The sequence below is a fragment of the Quercus lobata genome, chromosome 3, assembly GCF_001633185.2.
Source record: "Quercus lobata isolate SW786 chromosome 3, ValleyOak3.0 Primary Assembly, whole genome shotgun sequence".
Classification (NCBI taxonomy): Eukaryota; Viridiplantae; Streptophyta; class Magnoliopsida; order Fagales; family Fagaceae; genus Quercus; species Quercus lobata.
The window spans coordinates 5,652,062-5,677,969 of record NC_044906.1 but is presented as its reverse complement, the minus strand read 5'-3'; positions in this window follow the sequence as shown (position 1 = coordinate 5,677,969).

Sequence of the window (25,908 nt, the reverse complement as noted above, 5' to 3'; positions counted from 1 at the left end):
ATGCAAAGAAAATTCAAAAGCAAAAAGATAAAAAAAATGCTTTAAAAATTATTGCAAGCATGTATTCTAGGAGATGTGAGAGTTATAGGATATACCTCAAAGGTGATAGTCCCCATCAAGCAGTTATGATTGTGTGTGAGTTAAAATGATTTTCTCATATCTCAAATCGTCATAACATGCATACACTTATGCAATCTTGCAATGTTTTTCACACACAACACGCAATATTCTTTGCTACTCTTGATATATGTGCAGGTACAATGTGATTTGGCCATCACAAGGTTTTACATGTGTTGATGTATGCTCACTAAACTGTCTAGACTTGTTTTTTTGAAATATAAAATTGGTTAGACTTGTTTAGTATGTGTGTGTGTTTGTGAAGATCCATGTGTTTAAATTTTCATTTGAGAGATGATTTTAAGAGCTTAATATGTTGATTGGATCGTTGGTTGAGTTGCATGTTGGATTGTATTCATGTTTGTGTTTTTCACATCTCGAAAAACTGTTTTTAAAAGCTGGCTCGACAGCTCCTTGATACCTCCTCGATAGCTAGCTATCTGTCGAGCTTCCTTAAGTTTTTTCTTATCGCAATCTCGCCTGCACCTGGATACCTGGTGGATCTATTGAGATTAGGTCTGTATTCTCGATAGCTTCTCAATACCTGGTGGATCTACCAAGCTTCTGTTCTTAATTCTGGTGTGACGATCCTCGATAACTTCTCGACACCTCAACTGTCGAAGAGTATTTTCTCGACACCTCCTCGACAGATCCCTCGATACCTGTCGATACCTGCATCTATCGAGATTTACTGGCTTTCCTATATAAAGCCCCTGTGCGATCCGGATCTCATTTCCATCGATCCCTCTCACGATACTTCTTTGTTTCTCTCCCATATACACTCAAATCTCACTTCTATCTTGGTTCTCAAGGATTTTCTAAGGTTTTTCAAGTTTTTCTTCACTTGGTAAGCTTCTAATCCTTTCTCATTCATGCATTTCATGTTTTAAAACCTAAGATTTAGGGTTTTTGGAAATGTTTGGGGTTTTTTGAAATTGATGAGATTTCATTGAAATTTTGGGTTGGGTTTTCACTTAAATATGCTTAAAACCTCATACATTGCATCACATTAGCATTATAATGGTCTTGCCATGCATTTAGATGTGTGCTATATGTTTGTGTGCTGATAGGTTTAGATGGGGCTGAGCCCATGATGCAATTTCTTTTGCATGTCACATGTTCATGCATTTCCCATGCATACGTACTTCTTTTCAATATATTTAATATATTTGAAAATGTTTGGGACTTTTCTGATTGTCTTTCTTTCTCTCCCTCTCTGTTGTTTACATTAGTCGTGTCTATGGCACCTAAGCGTAAATCCACTCCAGCCCGGAACCCTCTTCGATCCAGTGCTTCCTCTTCGTCTAATCCTACTTTATCTCATATCCGGCTCCGTGATGATGATGCCTTTAAGGCATTTTCGGAGTACTTTTCTAGACAAGGCATTCATTCGGAACGCCAAGTCATCTTGACAGATTTTGCAGACACCGACCTTCCCTCTGTCATTCACAGTAGGGGATGGGAGTCACCGTGTGATGCCTCGGTCACCTGTCCTCTCGTGCTTATCTAGGAGTTCTACTCCAACATGCACGGGATTGATAGGTCAGTACCTCTTTTCTTCACTTACGTTTGAGGTACGTGCATTCCTATCACACCGCAATTAGTTGCAGATGTGCTTCGGGTTCCTAGGATAGAGTTTCCTGACTATTCTGGTTGTGAGCATCTGAGGACTATGTCCAAGGTTGAGCTCATTTCTGCTTTCTGTGAACGCCCTACTTCTTGGGGTGAGCGTCTTTTTACACCATGTCGATCTTTTGCTAAAGGTCCTAGATTCATGAACATGGTGATGACTTTTGTTTTGCATCCCCTCTCTCACTATAACTCCATCACAGAGCCTCGTGCTCGGTTTTTGTTGTCTCTTCTTGAGCATCTTACCATAGACTTCCCTTCTCATTTCATTCTATCTATTATAGATGTTCATCTAGATTCGGCAACCCGTGATAAGCTCATCTTTTCTTCAGCTATCATGAGGATTCTACACCATTTTTCTATTCCTTTTCCCTCATCCGACCATTTTACCGTCATGTGTGCCATAGATTACGCTATCGTTTAACGTAGCGAGGCCCAGCTTCGGTCGCGACAGTCGGATTCAACAACTCCTTCCTCCCGTTCCACTTCATCCCATTCGGCTCCATCCACATCGGCTCCTCCTTCCTCTTTGAGCAATGTATCTCTAGGAGATATCATGGCACAGCTGTAGCGCATGGATGCTCGCCTCGATACACTCTCTACGGAGTTGTATCAAGTGAATGTTCGTGTCGGTCGTATTGCACAACGACAGGCGTCTATAGGTGGCTTTGCTCCTGAGGCTACTCCTTCACCACCTTCTCCCGTGGTTTTTGCTTCTGAGGATGAGGATGATGATGATGGTGATGACAATGATGCTTCAGATGATGATGATGGAGATGCCAGCTCTATCGATGAGATGTCTACTTGACACTCTTACCCTTTGTCATTCGTGACCAAAAAGGAGAGTAGTTTTGGTATGAGAGTAGTCTATCATAGGGGGAGAGTTAGTATAGGATCATTTTGTTAGGGGGAGTGTTGAGTGTTGATACATTTTTTGAGGGATGTAGTGAGGATTGAATGTATCTTTTCTTTTCTTTCTTTTTAGATACATTACTCTTGTACATGAGGTCTTGTGACCATTTCTAGACATACATTGTATTTATCTCTTTATTTATATTGATGTATGTTTTTCTTTCACCTACCCCTTCATGTGTTGTTTCTTTTCTCTCTTTATACACATGTTTCTTATACTTGTATGCAATCTATTATTACTTCACATAAAGATGCCTTGATGAGTTTTGTTTGAAGTGTTTTAGAAATGCTGGTTGTCAAAGTTTACTTGCCATAAACTCTCTTCTTGCAAATTTTTTCAAGAGTTTGTGTTAGGATAGATTTTATTATATTCAACAAGTGAATATGAGTTGAGTGATTTATGACTTCTCTCACATGTTCATTTGTTTGTTGTGGTTTTGTCACGGATTACCAAAGGGGGAGATTATTAGGACATATGTGTTTCACTTGTTAAAAACATATGTCATGATTTTATGTAATTGGCTTATCCTTTGACAAAATGCACTTTACTTGTATTTGGGTAGATTTAGGATGTTTCAAATACTTCAAGAAACCTTGTTTCAAGATCAAGTATTGAAGCTTTCAAGTCTGTTCAAGAAAACAAGTTCAGAGTGCAAAATCATTAAAGCTTGACAGCTGGTCGACAGCTGCATCTATCAAGCTTAAGGAAGCTGTTCTTCATTTGGTGTGCTCGACACCTGCTTGATAGCTGCTTGACACCTGCTGTCTGTCGAGGTTTAAGATTTTCAGAATTTCAATCTGATTTTCTTGAGATCCGTGAATGTGTCTTTGGGCCTTCTTTTCTTCTAAACCTAGACATATAAAAGGATCAGTTTAAGGGTCGTCAAAGTGTTCACAAGTTGCACTAGCTTTGAGCAAACTTTATTCAAGCAAATTGTGACTAGAGACGAAGTTCTTGCCCTAGTTCATCTTTTTCTCTTGAAGAAGTTGTTCTGTATGTGCACTGTAGGGTTTTGTGACCAAGCATCTTCTTGATCTTCATCGTATGGATGAACTGAAGAACTTTGCAACCAACAACCTTCTTAGTTGGTGATTGAAGTCGCGTACTGGGATCCACGTAATTGGTTAGTCACGTACTGGGAGTCGTGCATCTAAAAGGGGAACTGTCACTACAGAACAAGTCCAATTGGGTATTAGGGTAAGGGTTCAACTGTAGGTTGATAAGGTACTTGGATTCCTTTACTTGTAACCGCTTGTTGTGATAATAGTGGAGTTTCGGGAGTGGTGACCTGAAATTCACCCGGTGGGGTTTTTGTAGTTAGGTTTTCCCCATTCATAAACAAATCACCATATTATTTATTTTCCGCTGCATATTTAGTTTATTGGTCATTTGTTTATGCTATCACGTTTTGCATGATAAATTGATTAATTAATAAGTTGGCTAATTAATTAATTAATTTCTATCACAAAGGGTCATTCAGTTTGTGGCCTATCACATTTGGACTACAAGGAAGAAATGACCATTCATTAGTTAAAAGAGAAAGGGAGAGACACAACAAGAACAATGAAGTACTGCAAAATAAAAGAGAGAAGAAGGAAAGAGGCCTTGCCCTTCTCTCTTTCTCTCTACAGATTCTCCAATGGTCTTTTGTCTACTACGGGTATGCCTAGAGGGTCCTAAGGGAGATTGGGGTATAGAATCAAAGGACCCTGAAGAACCCTAGGCTGAGGAACTCATAGGAACCTGAGAGAGAGAAGACTCTACCTTAGTCTTCATTCAAGTCCTTGGAATTAAGGGGTGGCCAACTTCCTTTCCAACTGTTGAAGGGCTCACTCTTTCAGGTTCCTTAGAAATGACTAACTGTTTCTGGGATTTTGCAGTCTTCCTCTTCTTAGTCTTAAGTCCAGCCTCAGTACCCTCGGCACTTTCTTCAAGCTCAGCTCTTTTAATAGCTTCCTATTTGATCTTTTTCTATTTACCTTTACCTATGGGAGTGACAGCACCAATTGCCTCTACTGCTCTTCTCTTAATTGGCACACCAGAAGAGGCACCAACAATAAGGTCAGACCCTGACCAAGTCTTTGGAAAATCTTGCGCATAACATACCTAACCAACCCTAGAAGCGTGCCACTCCACAAATCCTATCTTGTTGCTTATGGCAGCAGATATAATGCCAGCACTAGGGAGGGATAGGCGTCTGTTGGAGGTAGGAGCAAAGAGAATATTAGGATTGGGAACCCTCCCAATCTTGCAAGAACCAATATAGTCCGAGAAGGACTTCTGAACTCTTCTCTAGTAACCAGCAAAGCCACTAGAAGCAAAGACTCCTTTCTGGGAGTTTGGCACAACAAATTGAGAACTCCTCCGTGACCAATAAGAAAAGGCCTGAAGCCTTAGGAATGGATCTAGAGAAGGTACTATATCTTTAAACACTGGTGGGATGTCCTAATCAAAGCCAAATTGCCGGAGTACCCGATGTACTGAGTAGTAGGTGTACCTAGGACCACTTGAGAAGGGCATTGGAAGCCATAGGGGACTGATACAAGCCAAGTCAGCCAAACTGCCTTCATCACCACAACATAGATCAAAGGTATTCCTGGAGAGTTAAGAAAAGAGGCCAATACAGAATCACAGGTGAACCCGGGCTAAACTCTCGAGGAGAACGCCAACTCAAGTGCCCTGCTTGATTAGACAGCTCAACCAAATTGAGGCTGCCACCTTTCAAGTTGGCCCAACAAAAAATGATGGGGTGGCTATCAATAGAACTACCACACAGACCTTTAATCACATCTGGGGATTCCTGAAACTGATCTTTTACAAATTTCAAATTCCTACACTTCACGAAAGTAACAGAAGAGTGGTCCCAGATGAATACCTAGAGAATGGCACAGTGAAGAGACGAAGTGATGGCATAGCAAGAATTTCCCCCGACTTCATCTCCATGAAGTAGATCTAATTGGGAGTAAACATGGCCTAAGAACATAGGGGCTAAATGATACTGAGCACCCCGGGCTAGTTTAATTGCCAAAGGGAAGAAAACAGACTTAATCTCGTACCAGGGGAACTCACTAAATAAAAACTTACTGAGCCAGAGTGCCAAGAACCCAACTCGCCTAACTGCCTTGTCTTTCTCTCGAGAAAGGTTCATGACCCACTTGCCCAATCTGGCCGGTTTCCCACCAGAAGAGGTAGTATGCCCACCAAAATGACTGAATAGTTTGTCTTCCACTTTGAGATCCTCGCTAGAAAGACTGATGTCAAAAGTATTCTCATCTCCAAACACTAGGAGGAGGAAGTTATTGACCATATCCTCCAAGGTGATAGTAAGCTCACCAACAGAAAAGAAGAAGGTATGAAGAGAAGGACACCAACGGCATACCAAGTGTCTAAGGCCCTTGGCGTCTCTAAAACCTTCAAGGTTCTTGGAAATTGCCACTGCTTTCAGGATCCCGGGGCACTCCAGACAACTAACAAATTCCTCATCGAAAAGTTCCCTATCCACCCAAATGGGCCAATTGGTGATCTTCCCGGGAACGAAGTCAAAGAAAATAGGAACCGCCTCTCGAGATCCTCGCCTAATCGGGAGATCTAAAATCTCTTATGGATTTGGAACCTGGGTAGAACTGGCAAAACCCGATTGACTGAAGAACACCCAATTGTGAGGGGAAGGAAGGGCCTTACCGGGAGACACCTAAGGGAAAAACACGCTGGGGATGTACCAGGGGTCCCATAAAGGGAAAGTTGGGCACTTTGTGACCCCCTATAACTCACCCTGTGTAAACCCAGAAGAGCTTTCACCCTCGGAAGGACTGCGAGTACACTCCTTCCTTTTTCGTGAGGAAGAAGAAGCCATAGAATTGCAAATGTACTGGGAAATAGGGAAGTCAAAGGAATGAAGAACACAGAAGAAGAAAACAAAGAAACAGAGGAAGAAGATAGGCTTAGAAATAGAGGACTCTGGGAAGTGAAAAGAAAGTATGAAGTGACTACAATAAGGGTGCAAAGAATAGTTGGAGAAGATGATGTATGGAAAGGATCGCCAGTTGCCAAAATTTAATTTTAAAGAAGAGAGTTATTAGCAGTTATTAATGGGAGTTACGAGGAACGTGAAAAGTGGGTGAAGAAAGTTTTCACTCCAACATTCAACTGCCACGTCCCGTGTAAGGGGGGGAGTTACAAAAAGAAAGAAGTGCAACACGTGAAGAAAACTAGGATACCAAAAAGTACCAGGAAAGACTGGACCCTGAAGGAAGAAGGGGGGGATCCTGAGGTTAATTAAGATAGTGAAGAAGGAATTCCTACAAAAATTAAGGTTTTGGTCTACTCACGTGTGGGCTACAAGCAACCCACGAGCTCAGGGGGCTAAATGTTAAAGTCTAAAAAGTTATAATGCTGCACCAAGGCCTAAAATGGCACAGTGAGTTGAACTCCATGAAAAAAGGTAATAAAAGGCTTGAGCTCATAATAAGGAAAAGATGGTAGGCCCAAATCCATTAAAAAGATTTAAGCCCAAGACCCACGAATGGATAGGCCTTAGGGCCTATGAAATGAAGGGAAGAAATAAAAAGCCCAGCCCGCCAAGATCAGAAAATCAAAACAGAGTCCAGTGGTAAGAACTGGGTCGGGATACCGAGGGACTGTCAGGAGCTCGGGGTCCTCGGGATATGCAGCAAAGCTAGGATGAGATCAAGACATCTCAAAAGGAGTACCAAGAAACACAAGGAACGAAGAACAGCTACATCCTTATCAGCTACCCAATGATGTAGAAAGGAACCAGAAAGCTTGGAGACTAACAATTCATGAACAAGGGGCTAGTACCTCGGGGAACTCAGAAAGAAGAACCATGAAAAGAAAGCAGCCAACAGTGAAAGGGCATTCAGCAATAGTGAATGAGAATAGAATCATTGAGAAAACTCTATTAAAGACTCAAACAAAGTAGCAAAAGAAAGGAAAATACCACATGGTATCCTCAAACAGCCACTATAGAACATACTTGGATTCAAAGAGATTTAAAATTTTGCAAGTCTTAGAGGCTTGGAGAGCCATCTGAGTCTATGATTTTTGAGCTTATTTGGACCTTGTAACACATCTTAGTGAGCATATTGTAATACACAATTAAGAAAAGTAATGGAATATCTCACATTATTTTAAGGATCCTTCATGTTTATTTTGTGTCTTCCTTTATCACCTTGCTCCTTTACTGTTTCTTGCTGTTCCATGCATATATATTTCTTGTTTGCTAGTATGTATGTATTGTAGGATTCATGCTCTGTACATCACTTAGTTTGTAATCAGCCCATTTAGCTGTGGTGAACTAAGCCCAATCCTTTAAAAGAACAACTAAAAGGCCCAGGGTCCTTACTTTTGTTTGGGCCTAAACACTATCCAAAAAAGGACTCTCACATAAAGTAAGGCCATGGAACACTTTGTAACACCACTTATGGGAATACTAGCACTTTACCTTTTCATTCATAAGTGTTTCCTTAAATCCACATGATGATAAGGATTATGCAACAGTACTAGTAGTGAAATTTACAATTGTACCATTCTCCGCGTGGTTACAAACAGAATTAAGCTTAAACATTTGTTGATCACATACATAAAAAAAATTAATGAATTAGATATATAGAAGTACCATTCTCCGTGGCATCGTGCTTGTACTTGACATAAACTACTATCAAGTGTGAACAAGGGATCTTGTTTGCTTCCCATTTCCCACATGTGCATGTCCTGTCCATGAGGGAAACCCTATGGGTGTGAGATGCCCCGCCAGTGTTCAACAGTGAAGACTGTGTCTCCACTATATATAAGCCCTGTTGCGCGCTCATCCTTCTAACCATATGGAACTTCGCCTTCTCTTGATTTGCCTCAAACTTGTTATAGGCATATTTGTGCCACTCTTGCCCCTCTTCCAACTGCTTTAGTGTTTTATTTTGACGATCGTCAAAGTACGAGTTCACCTTGTAAAATGTGAACTGAACCATTGTAGTTATGGGCAAGCTACGTGCACCCTTAAGTACCCCATTGAAGCACTCTAATAGGTTGGTTGTCATTGCCCCATATCGGTGCCCATGGTTATGTACAAGTGTCCACTTTTCTTGAGCTACCTCCTTAAGATAGTCGTACGCATCCAGGTTGACATTCTTGATGCAATCCATGGTGTTTTCAAACTTCCTAACTTGATTTGCAATTGCTTCCTTCCATACCAAGTTGTTCAACGCCACACTATTGAAGTTAGTGTTAACATTGCTTACTAAATGGTGAAGGCAATACCAGTGATGGACTAAGGGCGGTTGCAAGTAGCCCCTATGTTCAGTGTCATCGAAGCATGATTGTATCCCACGATGCCTATCGAATATTATACTTAAATTGGTCCAGTCCGTAACATAGGTCAGTAGGCATGCCAAGAACCATCCCCAGGACTCTGTGCTCTTGCTTTCAACAACGGCAAATGCGAGTGGATAAACCTCGTTGTTACCATCTATTGACATTGCTATCAATAGCTTTCCTTTGTACGTGCCATAGAGGTGCGTTGCATCTATGCTTATCACCGGCCTACAATGCCTGAACCCTTTAATACAGGGACCGAAAGTCCAAAACACGGAGTTGAATATACAAGTCCCCGGGACATAGAGGTCGCACTTTAGCGTGCTTACAGTGTCTGGATTTGCATCGGACAATGCCACTAGAAGCCGTGGCAATTCCGCGTACGACTCGTCAAAATCCCCATAAATACACGCAACTGCCTTCTGTTTAGTTTCCCAAACCTTGTACATAGTTCCATCATGCTTGTGCTTCACATGCAGAATACTACATAGGTCCTCTATAGATCGTGTTAGGTCCTCCCGTACATACTTCTCAAGTGCAATGGAGATGAACTTTGAATCCATCATCCGCCCATCGGTCACTACTTGGAGGGATGTGTAGCTGTGGGGTCCATTACATTTACTAATCACCCACATCCTGTGCTTCTTACTGCAAATAGCCCGAATTGACCACATACATGCCTCATGTATGCACCGCACTACCAACCTACTGGTATCAGACTTAATGACCTTGTATTACTTATTATGCTCCACAGAGTAGAGGGTCAACACATAATGAATGGAGGCTTTGTTCTGGAATAGCATCCCTTTCGTCGGCTGGTCATCTTAAGCCAACTTGTAAGTTGTCCTATACCCAATGCAGGTAATGGGTCATTAATATTGTCCCATGTGTTTGATGTGGACCATTTTGGGATAGAAACTATAGAAAGGCAATCCTTCTCGTTGTTTTCGATCTGTGTTCCATCTAAGACCTCTGCTTCGTCCACCAGTCCATCAGTATTAATGAACTCTACGTACACATCTCGACTGGCATCAATATCAATTCCCTCGTCCATATAGGCTTGGACATGTTCATATGCGTGACTAAACCCTCCCGTATCATGTGTCTGAGTGGCGCCCAACACTTCAGTGTTGTCCAAATCATCAACCGCACTGCATGGTTAAGTATTGTAGGGTAAAGGAAGGCTGCATGTCAAGCAGCAATAAGTGTGGCTCTTCTACCCCATTACCATGCTGCGAACTTGCACTAGTATGGAACCCAACAACCTCAATAGTTACATATAAGTCAAACACAATGAACTGGGGGGTTCGTTTAATCACTGTCCACATCATGTCCATGTCAGCATCACAACCGAACGGATTTGCGTTGTAGACAACTTGAGTATGCACAAGTAGCTGAGGGGCACGGTACATAATGGATATCTTATGTGACTCCTTATCCAACCCTAGAGCTTCCATTATCTTTCGGTGCATTTTTCTCAAGTGTGTTCTGGATTTCAAGTCAATGAACTTCTGCTTCATTGACTCGCCTCTATAGGACATCCCATGCAACTCATGGAAATACTGCTCCCCATAGTAGTAAATGTAGAAGCAATGATGACCCATGGCAGACCTAGATAAGGACAATTAATTATGGTTATCATGCAAAAGATAGGGGGTTATGTTAAGCCATGGTGTAATTAATCTTTACCCACATGAATGTACAATAAAAATTTTACAAACGCACTATAATGATATCCTAAGTATTCTTAACGGACGAACTTGTTCACCTCTCAAGCTTTCATTTTCAGAACCCATACACTGAAGCTTTTCAGAACTGAAAGAGCCAGACAATTTAAACCCATGATTGCTTGTATAAATGAATTTGTGTACCTCTATGGATGAATGCATATATCATCATCATAGGAATTCGCATGTATGTTTGTTTATATATATGTTCATACGTATCTATACATACATTACTATATATGTATACAGTGTCACTATCGCGCACACACATACACACACACACACATATATGTAGACACACACACACACACACACATATATAGGATTTTGCTAATGTGTGCCCTAAGAGCATACAATAATTAATCATATATATATATGTGTGTGTGTATCTACATATATGTGTGTGTGTGTGTATATACATATACAACCACATACTGACATACATATATTCATTAAATTGCTATCAACATATATATCTACATAATCCAAGTGTGAGAATCATAGTAAGAACTTGCACCATTAATACTAAAGAGCCAATCCAAGTGTAATCACAATTGAGATATACCTGTCAGGAGAGATGTGCCATGACAAATAATAATGGGGCCATAGCTGTATATATGTAGATATGAGGATGCAATCCAAGAGGAAAACGCTAAGAACTTGTTCACTCTCAAGCTTTCTTTTTTAGAACCCGTACAGTGAAGTTGTTCAGAACTGAAAAAGGCAGACACGTGCATGGGCTCTGATATATGGGTAGTCAATTATAACTTGATAGACAAGAGATCGAGTTAATTTAAAAACTCAAATTCTAAGTGGCCGAGTTATATATTCAGAAATCTGTTGATGTGATGGTGGTTCAAAAACTCGACAATTTAAGAGTCGAGTTACTTAATAACTCGACTTCTCAAAAATCGAGTTTCTCTTCCCATTTTCTCTATAAATCCCCAGGCCTACTCTGCTGGTAAGATGCATCACCATTCTAGTGCAAGGACTTCCTAACATTGCGTGTTTGTAGAGCGGGATGGGACGTACTTATGTTGTGTTTAATGGTCGTGTTCCAGGCATATACGACGATTGGCTAGATGCAAGCAGACAAGTTCATAAGTTCCCAAACGCCAATCACAAATCATATAAAGATCGAAGGGAAGCAAAAGCTGCATACATGGAGTATTTGCATTGTAATGGTATGGACGTGCAAGGTGGTGCATCTACATTGGGGGCAAGTCCGAACATGTCCACCTCAAGTCCACCAAGCACATCTCGAAGCGAAGGACCCAACTATCCAAGTGGAGACATTAGGAACACCTTGTTAAGGTATCAGTTGGAAATTGCCATAGAGGAGAGTGACCACACAAGAAGGATTGCAACCTTGAGTGCGAACATGTTGAATGAGGTGGTGGCCCATGTTGTGGGGGATAATGAAGTTAATGAACCGAAGAGACAACGTACGGGTAAATGAATGTAAAAGTATGACTTTCTGTTGTGGTATTCAATAAGATGTGTATAAATGCCAAATAACTAGGAATAATAATTAGTGCGGTTTAACTAGAAATGTTATCGTTTTCCAGCTATTTAACTAGCAATGTGGCTATCTTGCGATGCTTGATAACAAACCTGCTAATTGTTTCATTTATCACATTTTCTAGTTAACCTTATTATTTTTGTTTCCGCACTACTTTGGTGTCAATTGAAGAAGTAACTGAAATGAATTTAGATGGTGGAGGTTTTCTTTTATCCAAAAAAAAAAAAAAAAAAGATATAACACATGTTTGCACAGTATGAGGCCCTGGAAGCTTTGGGGTAGTGCAAATGTCATAAAAAATCAGCCCATGCTCAAGGGTGAGCAACCCAGTCACCCAGTATTGATGCAGCCAAACCTGTGGCTTGAACTATAATGCATGAAGTTCAGCTCATCTATACTGTACCATAACTCACGAAACATGTCATTCATAGATTTCTAAAGAAAAATATTACGTGCTTCAATTTAAGAGTTTGGGTAGCCATGATAAACAGAAACAATAAACAATAATATAGGATTAAGTTTAAATGCATTAACTCACACCTCTAACATGCAGATGACAGATTGTTAAAGTAAAATTGTTATTTGCTTCAAGAGCCATCTGTGAAGAGTAACAATCAATAATGAAATTACAAATAATGAATAATACAAGAGAAAGTTTGAACTTTGAACACATTATTTTTCTAATTTAAAGTTACATACACCGCTGGTGGGTCTTGAACCCACAACCTCACCCTCCACGTAACTCTTACAAGGTAAGTTTGAATGCATTGTTAAATGCATCACATGCCACACAACACAATCAACCCTGAATGCACATTGGGCACTAATGAGATATCTTTTCCCCCTAAAGTGAGGTCACAGCAGTTTAAAGTAAGAGTGTGGTATGGAACAGTGTTAATTATTGCTGTCGCAATGAGACAAGAGGGAAAACTAACATGAAGAAAAACTACGAAATTAGAAAGCTGCAATTTTATATTCTAGAGAAATTGCAATTTTAACATGCGCATATCATATGAACTTAGTTTCAATTCAAACTAGTCACTAACCCGTGCGATACACGGGATAAGTTAATGAAATTTATATATATTTACTTTGCTCAAATAAATATTTGTTTCAAAATGAATATGTTTCACCTTCTATTCAAAAATATGACTCAAAGCATATTATGAATTTTTTTTCTTCATCTTTTTGATCCAGAATTGTAAAAAGAGGATGAAACTCTTAACAAATTTAAGTTAACAAAGATCATTTGTGTATATAAATCTTTCCATTTAAGAACTTTCAGGGCCTTGTAGTTAATGCCCAAAAAACCAAGTCAATCCCTTCTATTCACCAAGTTGAAAATAGCAATGTAATACAAAAGGGGTGCCCTCTCCTTTTCTTCCAACCTCCAAAGTCACAAGCGAGGATCAACAAATAGATTGTGGGCAATAATAAGAATCCACAACACAAACCTGGGTAAGAGAAACCACATACAACATTGTTTAGATTCTATAATGTGGTGGGTTACATAGAATTGAGTATATTTTTTCAACAAAAAGATTTTAGTAAAAAGGCAAAGGAGGTAGAACTTTGCCAACAAAATTGGAATGCTTTTGGCGTGGAGTTTAAATTGAAAACAACTCATGCCATCAAAACCCTTAAATGTGTAGAACTTAAATCCCTTTAGCATTATAGAAAGAAAAATTAGGCAATCACTTGGAGTAAGTGGGTCACATTCAATAAATTAAAGTGTATGCAGCCAACTACGGCAATAATAGTATAGACCAATTTGCACACAAAAAATAAATATAAAGAGAAAAGAAAAGATCAATTAGAAGAACAAAGTAACTAACCTACTTCTTTTTTTAAAAAAAAAAAGTAATTAACCAATTGGGAGAAATAAAAGTTTTTGTTCACATTTTTCCCTAAGAATAACTTTTATTTGATAAAGAGGTTGCAAACATTATCAATGAAGAAAATCCAAAGGAAATCAGTGCATGCATACATGATTTAATCAAGAAGTTCTAACTACAATAACTCATTTCACATCTATTATAAATTTTAATGGGATGGGATGAAATAGAAATTTGACATGCACTCCAAAAATTAATGTCAAAAACTGAAAGCATACCTTGCTCAAAAATGTTAAGCTTCAAAGAGTCTCAAGTATATAAAGTCCCTAAAACAATAGGGGTAAAAAACAATTATTGAACTATTGTACTAGGTCCAAGGACCAGGTATATCAACATATAGAACAACCTACCTATCCACCTAAGGTAATGCTTTGTAAACCATATTAACAAAAGCATATGATCTTAAATTTAGAACATAAAAGTAGCACCTTTGAGTCTGGCTCCAAAGTAAAGGTGAGGGAAAAATAAGATTTTTCATTATTTTACAAATAAAAGAGTATAGATGACATCTTTCACTCAAATGTGCATAATAAAATAATTAGGCCTAGTAGTAAAAAGTTTGTTATGCTTTTTTATACCAAAACAACATCAAAAACATTGAAAACTATATTTATTTCCAACAAATTCTACAACACCAGAAAATTATGAAAATACCAAAACAAAAACCTCCAAATTCACTGGGACTTTACAGTGTTTCTTGAGAAATTTTAGTCCTTAAATTGAGAACAACCATAATACAATAATGCACTATGCAGGTAATATCTATCATAAAATATGTAATTAGCTTTCAGTCCTGGAGGTAAGGCTATCTAGTGTGATTGTAAACTATCATGAAATGTCTAATTATCACTACTAAAAAGAGTTGCACCATCCATTTGAAATTACAAGCCAACCAAAAACAAAAAAACAAAAAATCTATATATATATATATATATATATATAATGAGAAATGATATGTCTACAATATTTTTACAACAAATCCTAAGTGGCAGGTTGTTACTGGTTGTTATTGTTAGGGCAAAATAATCTTAGTGTTAGTTTCAAATTTGAACCAATAAAAACTAACCACCTGTGATTTGTTGTAAAAATGTTGTAGACGTAGCATCTCTCATATATAATAGCAGAAGCTGAGAGAAAGTGGATTCCCACAATTAAGAAGGTGGTGACAAATAGGAAAAGTGCCTATCTAAAATTCAAACAGGCTTCACTTTAAAAAGCAATACATTATATTGCTTGGGAATGCTACACACCATTTAAAGGCTCTCATTATAAATAATAATAAAAATTTAACCGGTTAAAATTAAAGGTCATATAGAAATAGAAATAGAGAGACAATGAAAGAGAGGGAGGCGACGAACACACGGGGAAAGAAGCAGAGAGAGAGGGGCGATGAAATAGAGAGAGGATGAGGCAGAACGGCGAACTCTGCATCGAATCTGCCGATTTTACGGTAAAATCCAACCAAAATGCCAATCATTACAACATTTGGAAGCCCGATTTACATAGAAAACCCAAAACGACGCACTCCCGATAAACCTTTTTCTTCTTCTTTGCCTCTTCCTCCGCATTGAAGCCGTTTTCTCTACCTCTCTCAATTCTTAAAACCCCTAAATCATAGCCCATCGCCGCTCTTTCACTCCTTCAGCATCCCACCACCGTCATATATCGTTTAGAACAACTATAAAAAACAGTCGTTTTGCCATTTTTTCTACTGTTTGGAGGAGAATTTTTTTTAAAAAAAAAGTCTCACACAGGGGAAGATAGAGAGAGGCTGGAACCACTACTAGTGAGTTTTTATCTTCGATTTAAGTTTGTTTTTTTAATTATGATTAGGGTTTGATATTTTGTTTGGATTGGTTTCGATTTGGTATTCAAATTAAGTTTTTCTCTTTGCTTTTTAGTTTGACATTTTGATCAGGCTTTGATATTTGTTTGGGTCTTTAGGTTATATTTGGTTCTCATTATGTTATTTGAGTTATAAGTTATTTTGTTTTGATTATTTGGGAAATTTGAGAAATTTGGTTGGATTGATTTTAATTTAGGTATTTGGGTTACATTAGGTTTTGATTTTGATTTTTTGAAATTTGGGGTTATATATGATTTAGGTTTGGAGAGGCAAAGACAGAGAAATAAGAGAGAATGTGAGTTTGATATTCAAAAAGAGCATTGGTAACCAGAGAAATCAGACATCTTCCTATCAGAACGCCAAAAACCTTTATCAGTATTTTTATTTTTTTCTAATATTGCTTTAAACGTTTAAGTTAATTTAGTCTTAGGTTTGGGTATTTAATTGAATTGATTTTGATTCAAGATCTATCTTCCTTTTTTACATTTTTTTTCCTCTAAACCACACACTTAAATACAATTTAGAGGACAGAAAAATAGACATCTTAGAGAGCATGAGGGAGATTAAAGAAGTTTGATTTTTTATTTTTAATTTGATTTTGATTGTCAATTTTTCATATACTTACTGCTACAATTATATGAAAAAATAATTGTGTTAAGTTCTTAAAATTTTCTATTGCATATGACTAATTGTTAACCATTTTCTATTCAATTTTTATCTGTTTTAAATTAGTTCTATGATAGATGTTGTTTGATGTTTCTAAAATGATTTCAAATTGCAGAGTGAATATGTAATACCCCTAAAAAAAAAAAAAAAAGGAGGGGTATTTAAGTAAATTTGTTTATGGGGTATTAATATTACTAAGGGGTTTTTAGAAAATAAGATTGAAACCCTAGTTTATATAGTCTAATTTTAAGTCAGCGTATACTGACAGATGTTTTGAGAGAGGAGACTACCCAAAATATTGAAGTAGAGAAGATTTGATAGCACAATAGAGGTAAGAGCCTAAAAATCCCTGCTTGTTAAATCTAAACTTTATTTAGAATTAGAGTATTTTATTTATGTGAGTATTTTAATCAATAGTGAAACTATTTATTTATTCAAGGATTTTAATGATACAAACAAAGAAAAGTTTAGATTTATATTTCGGTAAATTGGACGACAGATTTTTCTGTGCTTAGCATCTAAAATTTTTGTGTATATATGCTCCAATGCGATAAGTAGCTGGAAGTTGTGGATTTTAGGCCTGAGGTCTAAGGTCAACTTTTTGCACAATTGGTTGTTTAAGCAACTGTGCCCGAATTGATAGAATTGGGGAAAAAAAAAATTTTGAAGAAGAAGGAAACTGTAAAGTAAGAGTAGTACACGTCCATGTCATTCCTTGAGTGACATAGTACTACACTACTCCTAGGTACTAGCTTTATCTTGTAAGGCACAAGTGGTGGCAGAATATATATATATATATATATATAAATATTATGATTAGGTGGAATTTTTGGTGTGAGATAAGCAGACAGTTATGAGAAATTTTATGATACCGTCATAAGTCTTTCTTGAATTTTATGATTATTGAGTAGATGGTACTTGTAAATTGTTAGGTGAAATCTAAGGAATTTAGAGAAAGTGTTAGAGAGAAGTTCTTTGTGGTGAGCTAGCTAAGGTAAGTAACCTTATCCTAATTAGTTTTGTCTCTGCGTAATTTAACTACTGAAAATTGTTTACAATTGTTACTATTTATTTCTATTGTATTAATGATTTCAAGTAAAGAATAGAGAAATTCCACAAATAAATATGAGCATTGAATATATGATTTATTTATTTAATTGTTCCTTTAACTATATTGATTTAAAGTACAGAATATAGAAATATCACAAATATATTTGAATATTGAAAATATGATTATATATGTATATATATGTACTTGAATAAGATATATTTTTGTTAGAAACTATGATTTCATATATATATGATTATGGACAAATTGACTATGAATTAATTTTGATACCCAAACCAATGGGGGTTATTCATTGGCACTCTGATACCTAGCCAATAGGGGTCATTCATTGGTATTCTGATACCCAAACCAATGGGGGTTATTCATTGGTACTCTGATACCCAAACCAATGGGGGTTGTTCATTGGTATTCTGATACCCAAACCAATGAGGGTTGTTCATTGGTACTTTAATGCCCAGTCACGGGGATATAACGTGACCATAGTCATAAGATTGTTAATAATATGAATTACGTTTGAATATTTAACTATTTTGAATCATTAAAACTGCTTATGTATTTTTGGAACCTATTGTAAGTTATAACTTTTGATATATGGAAAACTGACTACTTCCTAAACCATCTATGATATAATTGTAAGATTAAAGTATGTGATCTATTTGCAAAGTATTATTTCAAGATCATGAAACTTCTTTAGCTATTTTTGAAAACCCATAGCATAGTATAACTTTGAAGATTCATATTACATCTTATTACTTCACAGATCTATTGTTGGATAGAACTTATTTGGATTTTGGTTACTTATTGAATTGTCAACTCACCCCCCCTCTTTCTCCTTTCAGATTTTGATCAGGAAGAGTAGCATATGTTTGGGCTTCCGCTAGGATGTGCACCTAAGTGAAGTTTAGGAAATCAATGGAATAAGATTTGAACTTTTATGTTTCAAGATTACTATTTGTGTAATCCTTCAGACTTAAAGGATATAGATTATTTTTATTTGATGCTGGAAGATTATTATTTGGAGATCTTTTGAGAATTTCTCTATTGAGGATATTTTTTTTAAATTTATTGATGAAATTTTCTTGAGGATAATTATTTAATTGTTTAAGAGGGCCTTACACACTTGTAGAGTGTAAACTTTATAAGTGTGTGGTTGTTGTCACGTGCCTGGCTCTTATTTGGGTTCGGGGCGTGACAATATTTATGGTATCAGAGCTCTAGGTTGGATCCTTCGACATTGATTTATGAAACTAAATGGTGAGAGGGGTAGAAATTAGGTATTTGGGGGATACGTTGTATGATATATATATTAGATGAGTCTTTGATCTATTTTTTTTTTAATTAAATCAGAAGTTTGATAACATGTTAGTTTGTTATATGCTTAATGAATAGAGGTTAGGATGCCACCTCACAGTAAAAACACTAGGAACACTCCCAACAACTCTGGCAATGGTAGGAATCAGCAAGATGGGAACCGAGAATTTAGGCACGACCAAGGCCAACCACTAGAGATGATCCAAATGATGCAGACCTTGGTTGGAGTGGTCCAACAACAGGTCGCTATTGGAGATAACTTGGCTAGGATGATGAAGTAATGCCGAGGTCATCATGGTGGGATGATTGAATTCAAAAGGTTATCTCCTCCAATTTTTGAGGGGACTACTGAGCCTATGGAAGCAGAAAAATAGATCATTGAGATGGAGAAAGTATTTAGAGTTCTTGAATGCTTTGAGGGTGAGAAAGTGGCTTATGCAATTTATATGTTGCGTGGAGATGCTTATGACTGGTGGCTGCTAGAAGAAGAAAAACATGGCCAAGAGATTGAGCCTTGGACTTGAGAGCTATTTAAGTATGTATTCTATGAGAAATATTTTCCTACGAGCATCCGTTTTCAGAAGGAAAAAGAGTTTATCAAGCTAACACAAGGTAATATGACAGTTACTCAATATGAAGCAAAATTTTCTAGGTTAGCTAAATTTGCTCCGACAATGGTGGGGGATGAAGAAACTAAGGCTCGAAGGTTTGAAGATGGATTAAGGTTCCAAATTAAGAAAGGAGTTGTGCCCTTTGAGTTAACTACCTTTAGGGCGGTGGTGAGTAAGGCTTTACTAGTGGAGATGAGGCTTAATGAGGCTCAAGTAGATAGAGATAATAACCAGAAGAAGAGGCCTACGCAAGGAGAGCAAAGCTCTAGCTTTCAAGCCAAGAAACAAGGAACATAACATGCTGATACCAAGGCATTGCCAAAGTGCTCTCGATGTGGTAGGCCTCATGCAGATAAGGATTGCCATTGGAATATTGGAGTATGTTTCTCATGTGGACAAAGGGGTCACAGGATTGTTGAGTGTCCCCAATAGAAAGAGGTTCAGAACACCCCAAGACCAACAATAGGACAGAATCAAGGAGCAAAACAAAGGCCCAAGATCCAAGGAAGGGTCTATGCACTCACTCAACAGGATGCTAATACTTCTAATGCTATGGTAACAGGTATTATCCCGGTTTCCACAACTTATGCTTATGCATTGTTTGATCCTGGTGCCACTCACTCCTTTATATCTTCTAAATTTTCAAAGAAACATAATTTTAAATTTGAGCCTTTGGAGTCTGAATTATGTGTGGATACCACAGTTAGGGGTGTAGTAGTTACTGATAGTGTTTGCAAGTCTTATGTTGTCAAAATAGCAGATAGAGAATTACTAGCAGATCTAACATTGTTGGAGATACGAGATTTTGACATAATCTTTGGGATAGATTGGTTGGTTGCACATTATGCCATGGTTGATTGTCGTAGGAAGAAGGTAATTTTTCAAGTACCTAGCGAGATTGAGTTCTGTTTTGTGGGAAGTGGGGCATATACTTTTCCACAGGTGATTTCAGCTTTAAAAGCTAGACGTATGATGAAGAAAGGGTGTAAAGGATATCTGGCCATTGTGAGAGACACACAACAAGGTGAATTGAAGCTGGAGGACATTCCTATAGTGAGAGAGTTTCCAAATATGTTTCCAGAAGACTTGTTAGGGTTACCACCAGATAAGGAGATAGAGTTTTCTATTAACCTATTACCAAGTTCTAGCCCAATTTCTAAAGCCCCATACCGTATGGCACCTGCTGAGTTAAGGGAATTAAAAGCACAGTGGCAAGAGTTGCTTGATAAAGGCTTCATCAGGCCTAGTGTATCCCCTTAGGGTGCACCTGTGTTGTTTGTAAAGAAAAAGGATGGGAGCATGCGACTCTGCATTGATTATAGGGAGCTAAATAGGGTGACAGTGCAAAATAAATACCCTTTACCAAGGATAGATGATTTGTTTGATCAACTCCAAGGAGCACAGGTTTTCTCTAAGATTGACCTTTGTTCAAGTTACCATCAATTGAAGATTAAGACTACTGATGCCCAAGATAGCCTTCCATACAAGATATGGTCATTATGAATTTTTGGTGATGCCTTTTGGCTTAACCAATGCACCTCCATATTGATGATATTTTGATATATTCCAAGAGTGTGGAGGAGCATAAGAATCACTTAAGGCTTGTACTACAACTATTGCAGGAAAAGAAGTTGTATGCAAAGCTTAAAAAATGTGAATTTTGGCTAGACAGTGTTGCATTCCTTGGGCATGTTGTATCTAAAGATGGGATTGCTGTTGACCCTAAGAAAGTGGAAGCATTAGTAGAATGGAATAGACCGAATAGTGTGACAGAGGTTCGTAGCTTTTTGGGACTGGCTGGTTATTATAGGAGGTTTGTTGAAGGATTTTCTCACTTAGCCATGCCTTTGACTCGCTTGACCCAAAAGGGAGCTAAGTTTGAGTGGACCAGAAAATGTGTCTCTATGACAACCAGCATTTTTCAGAGGAGATCAAATGAAAGGTCAAATATTGCAGAGTATGATATCACCCAAAGGACAAACATATGTCAATGAGACATACAGTTTGATGAGTATGAAATGACCCAAAGAACACAAGGCAGATGCACACACTAGATAAACAACCATAGAATCAAATCAATAAAACCCTACAAACACAACATAATCATTTTGATTCAACTAAATAAAGTGGGTTCAAACACAATGGGTGCAAGTCAATCAACAAACCCTAAGCATAAAAAGGACAGATAAATATAACAAATCTAGCAACCTAAACAAGTTCAAATAGACCAAGATCCTTAACAAGATAAGCACGGATAGAGAATAACAGCTGAAACACAAACCCAACTCAAATTAAAAAAAAAATAATGCAAATGTTCCAGAGGGAAAAGCTTAAAAACAAGAAATACTGAGTGTGACAAAGAAAACCCATACCTTTTTCTTGAAGATTTTGAATCGAAATGAAGCAAAAATGAGGTTCAAAGAGGGTTACACGAAGTGTTTGGGAAGTTTCAAACAAAGGAGAAAATGAACAGTCACAAAAAGTTCGAGGGAAAACTGAAAAAAATTTAAAAAACTGCCCTCACTATGCAAAACATGCGTTTTTCGCGGCTAAGGTAAGTTGCCAGATAGTCGCCAGATCCGCCCGCCAAAACACTTCAAGCCAAAAGTTTTGAAAAAATTTCGAAGTGTTTTTCGCAACTTGAAGTCTTACTCGCGAAGGAGTCGTGAGCTGAGCCACGAAAATCTTTGTGTATCCCTTGCAACTAGACCTTCCACTCGCAAACAAGTCACCAAAAATGACCCGCGAGCTTGCGACTATGGCATGCGACTTGACTTACTCGCGACAGAGTCGCCAAAACAGGGCAATACTGATTTTTGAAATTTTTAGTCTTTGAAGAACAAAATACTTTCCAAAAACACTTAAAACACTCAAAAATCTTTTTGTGTTTGAATCAACAAAGATTGAGCATGTGAAAACACATTTTATCTAATACAATCACACAAATGAATATGGAATTCATTGAACATAAACTTGTGTGTTGTGTGTGGGTATCAACAATGAGACAGTCCTTAGTCTAATGTGAAGCTTCAATGATCAATTCAACCAAGGCATACACAATTAGCACTAGATCATGTGACCCATTTCAATTACAGAAGTATGCATATATGACCTCCCACAAGACTTGATTACATACTTTGGAGCTTTACATTTGACTCCACTTTCAATCATAACATTTGATCTTTTTGATCCTTTTGAAACATTCACCTCTCATTGTGAGAGTGATATTTGATATTTCACCCTGATGAGATAGCCTTTGGCTTTTTGAATGAACATTCACTTTAATTTTTGGTCGCTTTCCCTTTTTCCTAGTCGAATACTAGTATGTGCGACAGGCTTTTGCAGCTCAATATCTCTTTTCATTTGAAGATTTACATTTGGTGAGCTCTTTTTAGCAAAAACAAAAATAAAGAGTGGGAAGATATATGGGCACAAGTCTATGCATGTCTCAAGATCAACACAACCATTCACTAATCATTCATGACAAGTTTGAAGATCTATTTACAACAGACACATAGATTTCAAGATTTCTTCCATAGTGATAAGAGTGCAAAAGAACAAGCTACTCTTGTAAATGCACAAGCCATTAGCACAAAGGTACAAGGCAAAACAAGTTTTGAGACAAAACTCAACAATGTCAATCAAACTTTTTGATTTTCTACTTTTTATGTGGTTTTTGGATTTTTGAAACATAAGAAAGAAAAGATTGAACAAAAATAACAAAAAGGAATAAACGATAGAATGCAAAAACAAACAAACACAGTTCAACCAACACAATTAAAAAGCAAACAACCAAAATAAGTCACAAAGCATAGGAAGTATTGATGCATGGACATGTTGTAATGCTTATGTAAGAGTACCCTTTTTCACCCACACGTCACTTGCATTTTGGGTGATTTCCTTATAGGATTGGGTACAAGAGTTAGGGCTTTTAAACCTTCGTGTGAAGCTCTCCAAGCACCTATTAAAAGCACCAATCATCTTCATCACGTCCATCATTCCGGTATCACCACTTTGATCTCTTGATGGTTCACCAACCCAATTTCTCCTGTCATTTCTAGGTCCTCGTGACCTTGGAGTAGTTGCATTATTTATTGCTCTCAGCTTTTGACAATTTGGCCGAGTATGCCCTTGAAGTCCACAATGATGACACACATAGTTCGATCTAGGACCTCTTTGTGATCATGGATGAGACTTGGCTCGAGATTCAGACCTGCCCACAGATTGATTACGAGGGTTGTTCAACATCCATTGGTTCTCCCCATTCCTCTTCTCCTCAATCTTGGGCTTCTCAACAGTAGGGCCAACTTCAGCTGACTCTTTGGCCTTTATAAACTTCACTTCTTTAGTGATATTGCTCCGGTATATCCCAACCTGGATTTGTTTGAAAAGCTCTTTTGTGATAAAATAACATCATCTAACTTCTTGGTGGTGACCCTCTCTATTTTAGCATTTGCTTGCACAACCTCTTGTTCAAGAAATCTCACTTTTGTGTAGGCTTCTGATAGCTCACCATTCAGTGTTTCTATCTCACATTTGGCCTCCTTATAGCGAATTAGGAGACTTTTATAGTCCTCCTCTGCTTTTTTCATCTTTCTCACAGCTACCTTGGCCACCCTTGTGTACTCACCCGACTTCTCCAAGAGTGAGTTATAATTCTCTTGAAGATTGGTTGTGCTTTCATCTTCTTCAGCATCTGATTCTTCAACAACTCCTAATGATTCTTCATCATTATGTTCTCCAAGTTCTTGTACAAGAAAATTCAACTCGTCTAAAGACTCAACATGGGCAATCGTCATGAAAGCTGAATAATTCCCTTCTTTGTCACAGCTTTCCTCAGAATCTGAGTTGGATGAATCCGAGTCACTCAATGTCGTGGCATACACTTTGCCTTTCAATTTCAAATAATTCGGACATTCCTTTTTAAAGTGTCCATGCCCGTTGCATTCAAAACAAGTGACACCTTGTGTAGATTAGGATTATTTTCCATCTTTCTTTTTAAATTCCCTTTTCTCCCTTCCTGAATTTTGGAATTTCCCTTTATCACCAAATTTGCCATTATTCTTGAATTTCAAGAATTTTTGAAAAGTTTTTACAAGGTATGCAACATCTTTGTCAACCATATCTTCTTCCGATGAGTCATGGACTTCCACCTTCTCATTAATGGTCTTAAGAGCAAGAGATTTGCTCTTCCGTTGATTGGGCAGTGACATTTCATAAGTCTGAAGAGAACCAACCAGCTCTTGGACTTTGATGTCATCAAGGTCCTTACTCTCTTCAATCGCTGTCAGTTTGGCACGAAAACTTTCCAGCAATGATCGAAGGATCTTCCTTACAATTTTAGAATCCTTCGTTTTCTCTCCCAAATTGAACTTGCTTACAATCACCTCATTCAGCTTACTATAGAAAGAGTCAAAGGACTCATCCTCACTCATTTTTAACTCCTCAAACCGAGTGGTCAGCATCTGCAGCTTGGTATCTTTCACTTTCTTTGTTCCTTCGTAGGTGGTCTCCAATATCTCCCATGCTTCTTTGTCAACGGCAATGTGAGAGTTCCTATGAAACTCATCTGGAGACACATCATAGAAAATTGCATTAAGTGCTTTACTGTTAGCATTAGATGCAGTGAGTGCTGCCTTATCCCATGTGGATTTGGCTTCCTCAGGCCTGGTCTAACCTATATCAACAGCATCCCAAACTGATTCATCAATGGAACATAGAAATGCTCTCATGCGAACCTTCCAAAAAGCATAATCACTACTATCAAAATATGGAGGTGCATTTAGGGATTGAGACCGATCCATCTCAATAGGGAGTCAAGGATCACACTATGGTAATGAAACCACTAAAAGTGTACCTGCTCTAATACCAATTGAAAGTTCAAATAGTGTATCAAACACCCTTGAACGTTTAGACCCCCAAATACAAAATAACCAATTCAAGCTTTATGACAAACAACTAGTGTGCGGAAAATGAACATAAGCTATAAACAGAATTGGAAATCAATGTAAGCCAATTATAAATCACATCCACAGCAAAAAATAAAAGGCAAAGATAAAGGAAAGGAAGATGTAAACACAAAGATAACACCCGATGTGTTATCGAAGAGGAAACCGAAGTCCTCGGCGTAAAACCTCTTTGCCGCCCTCCAAGCGGTAAGTAATCCACTAGAAAATGTAGTTGGGATACATGAACAGCAATAGACCCTCCAAGCCTAATCTACCCAGTGTACCTAAGCCCTCCAAGCTTCTTGATCTAACGAGGTTGCGCTGAAC